This window comes from Mustela nivalis (assembly GCF_964662115.1).
Source record: "Mustela nivalis genome assembly, chromosome: 16".
Taxonomy (NCBI): domain Eukaryota; kingdom Metazoa; phylum Chordata; class Mammalia; order Carnivora; family Mustelidae; genus Mustela; species Mustela nivalis.
This window is the reverse complement of record NC_139035.1, coordinates 63415647-63424820: the sequence shown is the minus strand read 5'-3', so window position 1 is coordinate 63424820 and position 9174 is coordinate 63415647. Positions and strand designations below refer to the sequence as shown.

Below are 9174 nucleotides of genomic sequence, written 5' to 3'. Positions count from 1 at the left end.
AGCATCCGGGACGGGTCTCAAGAGCCGGTGTTTCACCGCAGGTTTTGGGCCTCCTCCTTCCAGGCCCCGCGTTCCTCAGAGGGAAGTGACTTAGTAAAGGAGGAGAAACAAAACAAAAGAAGACTGGCTCCAGCTAGCTGGTTTCGTTTAGTTCATTGTCGCAAATCCAAGAGTGGAAAAGCGCTTGGTTAAAAAGAAAAAAAAAAAAAAAAAAAAAAACCCAAAACCAAAACAGCCCTTTTTGTTTGCATTGGCCGGGAATCGAACCCGGGCCTCCCGCGTGGCAGGCGAGAATTCTACCACTGAACCACCAATGCCCACCGCTCCCTGGGTCCGGGCGCCATCCTTTAACTTCGTCGGCTTCCCCAGCTCCCTTCCACTACGGGAATCCGGTCCTTGCTGAGTCATCCTTTCCAAAGCAGTGCCTTTCTGTTCCACGACAGGAAAATGTTACGACTCAAACAAGAACAACAAAAAAGGCTCTCGGACGTCCTGGCCCTGAAGCCTCGGCTCTATCCGCTCGGCGCCACGCTTTCGGCTTTGGCAGCTTCGGGGTTCGGGCAGCACCCGCCGAGGGGAGCGTTGGCCCTCTCGGGGAGTAGGAGCCTTAGGAGAGAGATTTGGAAAAGTGAAGAATGGAGAGAAACTTTAAGTCCTGGCAAGATTCCCATGTGTGACCTTCAGATAAAAATTCATCTATTGGGATTCTAGTTTGTCTAGTGTCCTAATACCCTGAGATCATTCATATGCTAATCAGCTACCTCTAGTCAAGTGACCTTATCCCTTGTTCTTCCAGGGAACTAGCCCCACTCCCGGACACTGGACCGAAGGAGTTTCTCCGGACTCTGGAGAGAGTCCCTCGAGTGGTGTGATTAAAGTCACTGTTGCTCTTATGTATGTGAGAGAAATAGCGTGGGCCCATCTGGTTCCTGCTGCTGCTCCCTGGAGTGACTGTGATGATGATGATCGTAGTAATAATAAAATTGACCATCGTGTGTCATAATGACAATGTTGGAACCACTCTGCTTGGGTTTGCAGCTTTATTCCTTTGTATATGGTGCAAGTTAAACTCTCTGAGGTTCAGTCTCACTGTCTATATGGGGGAGGGGGTGATGAAATAGGACCTATCTCAGGAGGGCCTAGAGGGTTCAATTAATTAGTCTAGGTAAGAAGTGACGAAGAATGTTAGGCATACAGCATATGAGCAACAAATACTGGCTATTACTAATTAACTTAGTTGAGTGTCAGCTATGTAGTAAGTACCTGTCATGCATCATGCATAATCTAATTTAATCCCCATGGCAACATCATAGGGGAGTAGCTCTTCCGGAAGATGAGGATTCTGAGGTTCAGAGAGGTTAAGCACTTTACTCAAGGTCACACAGCGATTAGGTGTGCCTTGGCGGGGGAGGGGCAGGTTGGAATTGAGAATCCTGTCTTTCCCGATTCTAGAGCCAGTGCGTTGTCACCTCACAAACAGGCAGCAACTCTACTTATTATCAGAATTTCCCCCAGATGTTGTGAAATTGGATATGTTAGTCTTATAGAATACAGTTGGATGCTGAACCCTGGGAGAAAAGTGTGTATTGTATTGTACTATTTACATTATTCACTAAGCGAATATGTGCTTTTTATAGCAAATGACTGAAGCTGGGAAGTGTCCTCAGGCTCGGTGTTACTGCCAGTTAAATAAATGACACTATGAGAGCAAGGACAGACTGGTGCAAGTTAGTTCCCAGTTAACCCAGTTCACACTATATCTCTTCTGTGAGCAACGGGAGATGCATTTGTATCTCAGAAATGCAGGTGGGTTTGGCTGGGGCAAGGCTACAGTAACAGCAGCTAAGGGTTGTCTCTAGTGGGTGGAAAGAGGGTTGCAGGAACAACCCACTTCTCCTGTACCTGTCATTTTGCATTTTTAACTACTTTCTTTTCCTTGCATCTGGCCTACGTCCTCCATGTTTCTTGTATAATAGGCATCCTGGTTTTAAATTAGGAACCTGCTCTCCAAAAGAGGATATCGCATACACACTCTGTATTAATACTTTCCCCTTCCTGAGTTTCCTCCCAACTTCCAACATGGACCACCCAACCTGATCATACTTCCCAAGAGGAAGGATGGTACTTGTGTTATCTGGTGAACCAGGGAGACCCTGGGCCCTGGGGCCTCAACCCAGCTAGACCCCAAGGAGTCACTGAAGGTTCTTGGTCTTGTCAAGAGAATGAATTCAGAGCAGACAACAGAGCACTGTGGACAACAATGACACCAGCGGGGAAGTTTATTAAAGTGAAAAGTACACTCTTGCCATATGAGAGCACATGTGAGAGCGGCCAAGTGAGGGGGAAGGAGGGAGGCAGGGAGAGAGGGAGGAGGAGGGCGAGAGAGTTTGGGTTTGGGTTTGGGTGGGGTTTGTGTTTCTATCTCTTATTCACAGCTGTTAAGTAGGGGGCAGAGAATATTTATTAAGTGGGGCAGGAAGAAGGGTTTCAAGCTTTTTTCTTCCTCATTTGTTCAGGTTGGTTATAGCATCGCCATCTTGGGCCTGCCTGGTTTGGTCTGGCTCCTTGTGGGGGGCCTCTGACCTTCCCATAGCTGGTCATGGCTTCCTCGATGCTGGCTTCCAGGTCTCCTTTTGGAGCTCAACTGCCTACTCACAACACTCACAAGGTTCCTTAGCATTTCAACAACAAATATCTCATTCTCTCTTTAAAAACACATAGAGGTTGTAAGAAGGAAAGTTCTCTTGTGCTTTGTTGTGAAAACATTTCAGATCCTCTCATTTGTGTTGTATCTATTAAATACACGACTTCATCTACTTTTAAATGACTGTTGTTACCAGTTTTGTTTCTTTGGGGACTGTTTCTTGTATAATAGGCATCTTTAAAGAACAACTTTAAAGAACAACTGAGTAAATCTGAAGATCTCATTGGCTTGAGTAAGTGAGAATTGGATACTATCCTATCTAGAAAGCAAAGGGGATCTCCAATGCCTTGTTCAAAATGGAAGGTTTTTATAGGAAGAAGGGTGGGGCAAGGAAGTCACCAAAAGAAAAGAAAGGATTGTTCCAGAGAAGGTCACCTTCCTTTAGGGCTAAGAACAGGGTGGGGGAGGGGGGGTCTTACCTCTTCCTCCTTTGGGGGATGGAGAGGGCCTGGGTGAGGGATTCCCTCATTGGTACTGACTAGAACATCCCTCACTGACTGGTTAAGACTATATTTCTGGGGGAGGTTGAAACCGCAATTAGGTTAGGTATTAAGCCCCAGTTTGGTGACTTGGCCCAGCATAAGTGACTCCATCCTGGGCCTGCGGCTCTCTTTTTAACGTAGTTTGGTTAGTGTAAATACACCTATGTCACTCAGTTCCTCCTCAAAAATATTACAGCAAATTAAATCAAAATACACGCCCAATATTTAAAAATTAAATGTTGCCACAAGGCTTCTAATGAAAAAGGGAACATTTTCTTGCCCCACTTTCAATTCCTCACAGGCAGCCATTTTTAAGTTTTTTTTTTTTTTAAGGGACTTTTCATTGTGTAATGATTTTTGATTGACCAAGGAGTTATGAAGATACTACAGAGAGTCACTATTTATCCTTCACCCAGGTTCCCCTAAGGTTAAGATCTGACTTGTAAAACCTAAGAAGCTGACATTGGTATAATACAGCTCACTGAACTGTAGACTGTATTCAGATTTCAAGTTTTTCCACTAATTTTTTTTTTTTTTTTTTACTATTTCAGAAGCTGACCCAGGATCCTACGCTGCATTTAGTCATCATGTTTAACCCACAATCTGTGACGGTTTCTCACTCTTCCCTTGTGTTTCATGAGCTTGTATTTCATGACCTTGATGTTTTCAAGGGTACCAGCCAGGTATTTGGCAGGCTGTCCCTCAGTTTGGGTTTATGTGATGTTTTTCATGATTAGACCAAAGTTTTTGAGAAGAATGCCACTGGGTGAAGTGTCCATCTCCCATGAATCTGATCAGGGGTATGTGATGGCAACAGGATGAATCACTGGTGATGTTCACCTTGATCACATGGTTAAGGTCAACTTGATCTTTTTTCATGCCTCTTTTATGAATATGGTGTCACTGTCTTTCATTTAGACATAGTTTTTAATTTAACTTTTGATCTTGTGTTCTAGGCCCAGTGTCTGACATATGTGAGCGCTCAGCTGATACTGAGTAAAACGTGTCTTGGTGAGAAGCAAGGGAAAGGATATTCCAAGTTGAAGATCAACCTGTGCAAAGGCACTTAAATTAGACCAGTGCTTTCATATGTATGTGCCTCACCTGGAGATCTTATGGACTTTGGGTTTGGTGGGTCTGAGATGCAGGCTACAGTCCACATTTCTAATAAGCTCCTAGGCTCTCATCTAAGCCTCCCAACAACTCTGTATAGGTTATGCTGCAGGCAGACTTCCCAAGACCAAAGTCTAGTAAATAACAAGGAGTGCAGTTTGTTTAGCAAACTCTTGTTAGTAGACCTGAAGAATCCTTCCATCCTCACCCCCTTCACTCTCGTGAACCTCACACATCCAGCCTCTTCATCTTGACAGTTCTGTCCTCTTCCCAGAAGGGCAACGGGATTTTTTCATAACCAGTTCCTCCTACATCTGAAAGCATCTTTTTCTGTGATCGCCAGGAAAAAGTAGCTCTTGCAAAAACAAACTCTGCAAGTTTACCTTTCCTCTGTGTTACGTCTCCTGATTCGTTCTGTTGAATTCATTTTCTGGGCTTTGGTGACAAAGCAAAGGGACTGAATTAGAATTGGTGGTGGTGGTAGAGTCAGCAGCTGGTTAGGTTTTAACTGGGGGGTCTGGATGGCAGCAAAGGAGTCAGGGTCATCTATCTATCAGGAAAGCCAGATACCTAGCCTGGCAGCATTCCAAAACTAAAGCCTCAAGAAAGGCAGATCAGGCCAGACAGGTCCAAAACAAAGAAGGCCTGAAACTGACCAAGTAAGGGAGAAAAGGACGGAAACCCTGCTCCCAAAGAAATCTCCTCCCCAACTGATAAAGACTCGACTCCCTGGTTAACAGCTGTCAATAGAAGAGACCCGAACCCTGAGCGCAACTTTCCCCTGAGCACTCCGGCTCTCACATCTCGAGAGTGCGCTCTTTCTCTTTAATAAACTCCTCACTTTCACCGCTCAACCACCAAGGTCTCTCCCTGAATTTTTCTCTTGTCTTAAGACTAAGAGCCTCTGTCCACATCAGAGGGACTGCCTGGGCGGCGGCCTCTGGGCCCAGGGGTCTCCCCAGTCCACCCTGCAACAGAAGGAGTGGGCGGGGCACGATGATGGGAAGTATGAGGTCCACCACAGTTTGACACGGCTGTCTGAGCATTAGAAGACTCCGGCCAGGTTAGCAAATGAAGGGATCTGAGTTGAGAGCTTTTCCTTGTTCAGTCGGAGGACAATTTGATATCTGCCTACCTTAGTGTGCTTGGCACATAGAAAGTGTTCAAATTTTTTTTCATACTTAGGTATAGGTCTGAGTCTCAACTGCTTCTTAATTTCATAGACCTCTCCTGCCTACAATACAGGAAAAAAAAAAAAATAGATTCAGTCCCATAATCACAACGAAGCATATATTCATATACAGATACGCAGGGCAAAAAGGTGTCGATTAAGCAATGCTCCTTTCTCCATGAATTCAATTGTATTCGTTGTATGGAGCAAAGTGAGGAGGGGTGGGGGGAAAAAAAAGAGCTTTGTCAGAAGTGGGATTCGAACCCACGCCTCCAGGGGAGACTGCGACCTGAACGCAGCGCCTTAGACCGCTCGGCCATCCTGACACGAGAACCTGAGCTTTTCATATTTCACTTTCAGATTGTCCCACAGCGCTGTATCATGACGTCAGGTCATGTCGATGCCGCCTTTCTCGTTTTAACTAAAACTAGAACTCTCCCTGGAGTCCTTGGCAAAGTAGGGAAAGTAACACAGTCTCTGACTCCTCCCTTCTCCTTCTCCACCATCCGAAACTGTAAAGATTCGTTTTTCCTTGCGCCCTTTCCGGCCGGTCTCCCTCCGACCCTCGGCCGCAGATCGCCGGTACCGAATCCCACAGCGGGCGGATCCAGACTGGGGCGCGCCGCGTGCGGAGCTGGGAGCGCGGGTCAGAGCCGGCGGCGGAGGAAATCCCCCGCCAAGCGAGGCTTCCGCTTCCCCGCGGGGCTCCGCGAACCTCAACCCCAGCCCGCTTGGGTGGCTGGAGGACCTACTAGGAGTAATCTCGGGGTCCATCCTCGCCAAGGGAAGCTCCGCACACTCCGCGATCACGGAACGCTGAGGTCGGAAAAATTCGCCGCCTCCACTTTCCTTATATATGGAATGCCGAGAAGCGCCGAGCGTCAGCGTTGGTGGTATAGTGGTGAGCATAGCTGCCTTCCAAGCAGTTGACCCGGGTTCGATTCCCGGCCAACGCAAACTTCCTTTTCCTCCAGGAAGAGCGCGCGGGGCGCTTTTTTAAAAGCTCGAACCCAAACGAGGAAGGGCCGGCGCCGCTCTTCCTTGCCAGGGCTCCGCCTGGTGCCGCAGAGCCCGCTTCCCCGCCCCGCTGCGTTGGGGCGGTCCTGGACTCCGAGCGCTTCCCTCCCCGCCGCGCGTTCCCGCCTGCCTTTGAGCGCCTCCACCCGCGGAGGAACCTCCCGGTGCGGGTGCCGAGTCTCCCCGGGGCCTGCGTGCAGGGACCTGAGCGGGGCGTCCGAGGAGCCGCACTCGCGGGTCTCCGTCAGCAAGCGGACCAGTTATTTGAAGTCAATAAATGGAACGTTTTAAAAAGATGCCCGATTTAGCTGCTGGAGAAAGTTTAAGCGCGCTCGGAGCAACTTAGGATTAGGAACCCACTTTTTCAGCTGCAAACGTTATGAAACCGAAGTCCCGATCCAGTTCTGAAATCGGAATTTAACGCCCGGGAGGAAAAGGGCTTGTCTGCCAGTGTGCAATACGTACTGGCTTGAAAACTAAGGACGAAAAAAAAAAAATCGATATATATTTTTATGTTAGTTACAGGTCGAAACAATATTTTGGAAATCTTGGGTCACATAAGATGTGGTATTAAAATTAGTACATGTTTCTTTTTAACGTGGCTGCAAGAAAATTTAAATACTCGGAGGGCTCTCCCCTTGTCCGTTGTGACGTGCGAGTCGAGGCAGGAAAGGCACGGCGCTGCCGGCATCTTCCACGGAATCTAGTGTCCCGGCATCTTAGAAGTAACTTCCTAAACAATGAATTTAGGGTGCGTGCTGCGGTTATCCTCGTTAGTATAGTGGTGAGTATCCCCGCCTGTCACGCGGGAGACCGGGGTTCGATTCCCCGACGGGGAGAAAGAAGAGGCCTTTTTTTTTTTTTTTTTTTTTCCCCTTCCTTGGTCTGCATTCTTGCTTACTGAAGAAACAAAAGTTATTCCCAAATAATTTTAGGTTCTCTCTAGGAGAGAGAGTCACATGAGAGTTTCTTGGATGATGGCCAGGAGTACTGGAGGGCACGGTTATTTTGACCCTGGTTCTTAACTCTGCAAGCCAGTTTCCACCCAAGAGGCCTGCGCCTGGGCTTAACTTCTCCCATCCCCATGATTTCTTGCTGCCCGCTGGAAGACAATTTCAGGATCCGGGCCTTACCTTGAGTCTTGTACTCCAAATTGTCAAGTTCTTTCTGGTCCTCTCCTACACCAACGACTTACCTCCTTCTTTCTTTCTCCCGGGTACCTCGCTACCCAGCAGAGGCCAGCCCACGTTCTCAAAAGTTGACGCTCTTTCCGCGGCCTCACTGCAACGGAGGTGAGTCAACAGCCAGGAGCACTCGTCTGGCAATCAGAATTCCGGTCCCTTCACCACGAAGCCGCTCTGCTTTTGTTCAAGCCATTTTTTCCCTCTGAGCTTTGGTTTCTTCATCTGTAATGTGGAGGAGCCAAGAATTTTCAAGACTCTTTGGGGGCTAAAGTCCTTTGAAGTAGCGCCGCGCACTGGCAGCTGGCACACAGTAGCTGCTCATGCTTTGAAAAGATACTGATTTTCCTGAATATAAGAGTAAGATAGCCCATGTGGAAAACATGGGAGATAAGCAAACCACAAAGAAAGAAGAGGCATCCATATTTCCATCACACAGGAAGTCCCTGCTAATATTTTGCTGTGTGTTTAGCTCTTCTGCATTTTTAAAATGCGAAGCTGCAATCACATTGTGCAAATCGTTTTTTAACCTACTTGGGTGTTTACTTTAAAATGTGACTATTTCTAAATTCATTAAATGTTAGTCTAAAACACTATTTTAATGGCTTCGTTGTGCTATATTAAGGGCCACGTCATCATTTCTTTAAAGAATCTTCTGTTTTTGAGCAGTTTTGTTGTCACAGTGTTTTTCTGGCTTTTGAACCAGCTCTTGAAATCTCTGCTGGATACTCTTTCACTCCCCCAGCAATTACTTTCATGATGGCCTCCATGAAATCTGTGGTCAGTACATACTCAGTTCAAGGGTGAGCCAAAGATAGGAGGGCTTGATTTGCAGATTTGGTTTTCCTGGATGAGACTATCTCTTTTCTGCGTTTGATTTCTTCAATTTCCATCCATTCTGGCAGCCCTAAGCCCTACCTCACTGAAGCCGTGAGGAGTAAGACTAGTTTTGTGCATTCATTTACACCCCTGAGTCTGAGTGCCCTCATGATGAGGATCTCACCCATTTTGATTCCTTCTTCTGGGGCTTGAATGCTCTTTATTTTCAATCTGATTTGATTGCCTTATAGATGAATTTTTTTTTGTTGTTCCAAGTTTATAATTATTATCTATGGAGTGGTTAGCAAGCTTCTCCACCATGATGGAAAGTAGGATTGCTTTTTAATTTTATTCATAGTGTTTTTGAACTTCAGAAGTTTCTAATTTTCATGTAGTCAAATACTTCCCCTGGTAGTTTTAAAACTTTTTTCATATATAGAAAATTCCTCCCCACACCAATATCAGATCAGTTTTTGCCCTTTTTTCTTTTAGTAATTTTATTTCCTTTTGCTTTTTGATATTATCCCTTTAATTCTTCTGACGCTATTTTGAGATATAACATGGGGTAAGTCTATAACTCTATTCCCAACCCTCCACCTGATGGTTCTCCATTCAATTCATTGACTGCCCATCCCTCAACCACTGATTTGAAATTGCATCATTGACGGCTACTAATCCAAACATCCC

At 46.3% G+C, this 9174-nt stretch overlaps 1 long non-coding RNA gene across 1 annotated transcript; it reads right to left on the bottom strand.

Moving 5' to 3' along the window:
* Positions 1-207: 207 nt before the first annotated feature.
* On the bottom strand, positions 208-8252 carry LOC309850377. The gene is made up of 3 exons (XR_014304216.1): positions 6223-8252; positions 4683-4729; positions 208-606 (listed from the first exon to the last, which is right to left on the bottom strand). It is a non-coding gene; the product is annotated as an uncharacterized lncRNA (long non-coding RNA).
* Between the last annotated feature and the right edge of the window lie 922 nt (positions 8253-9174).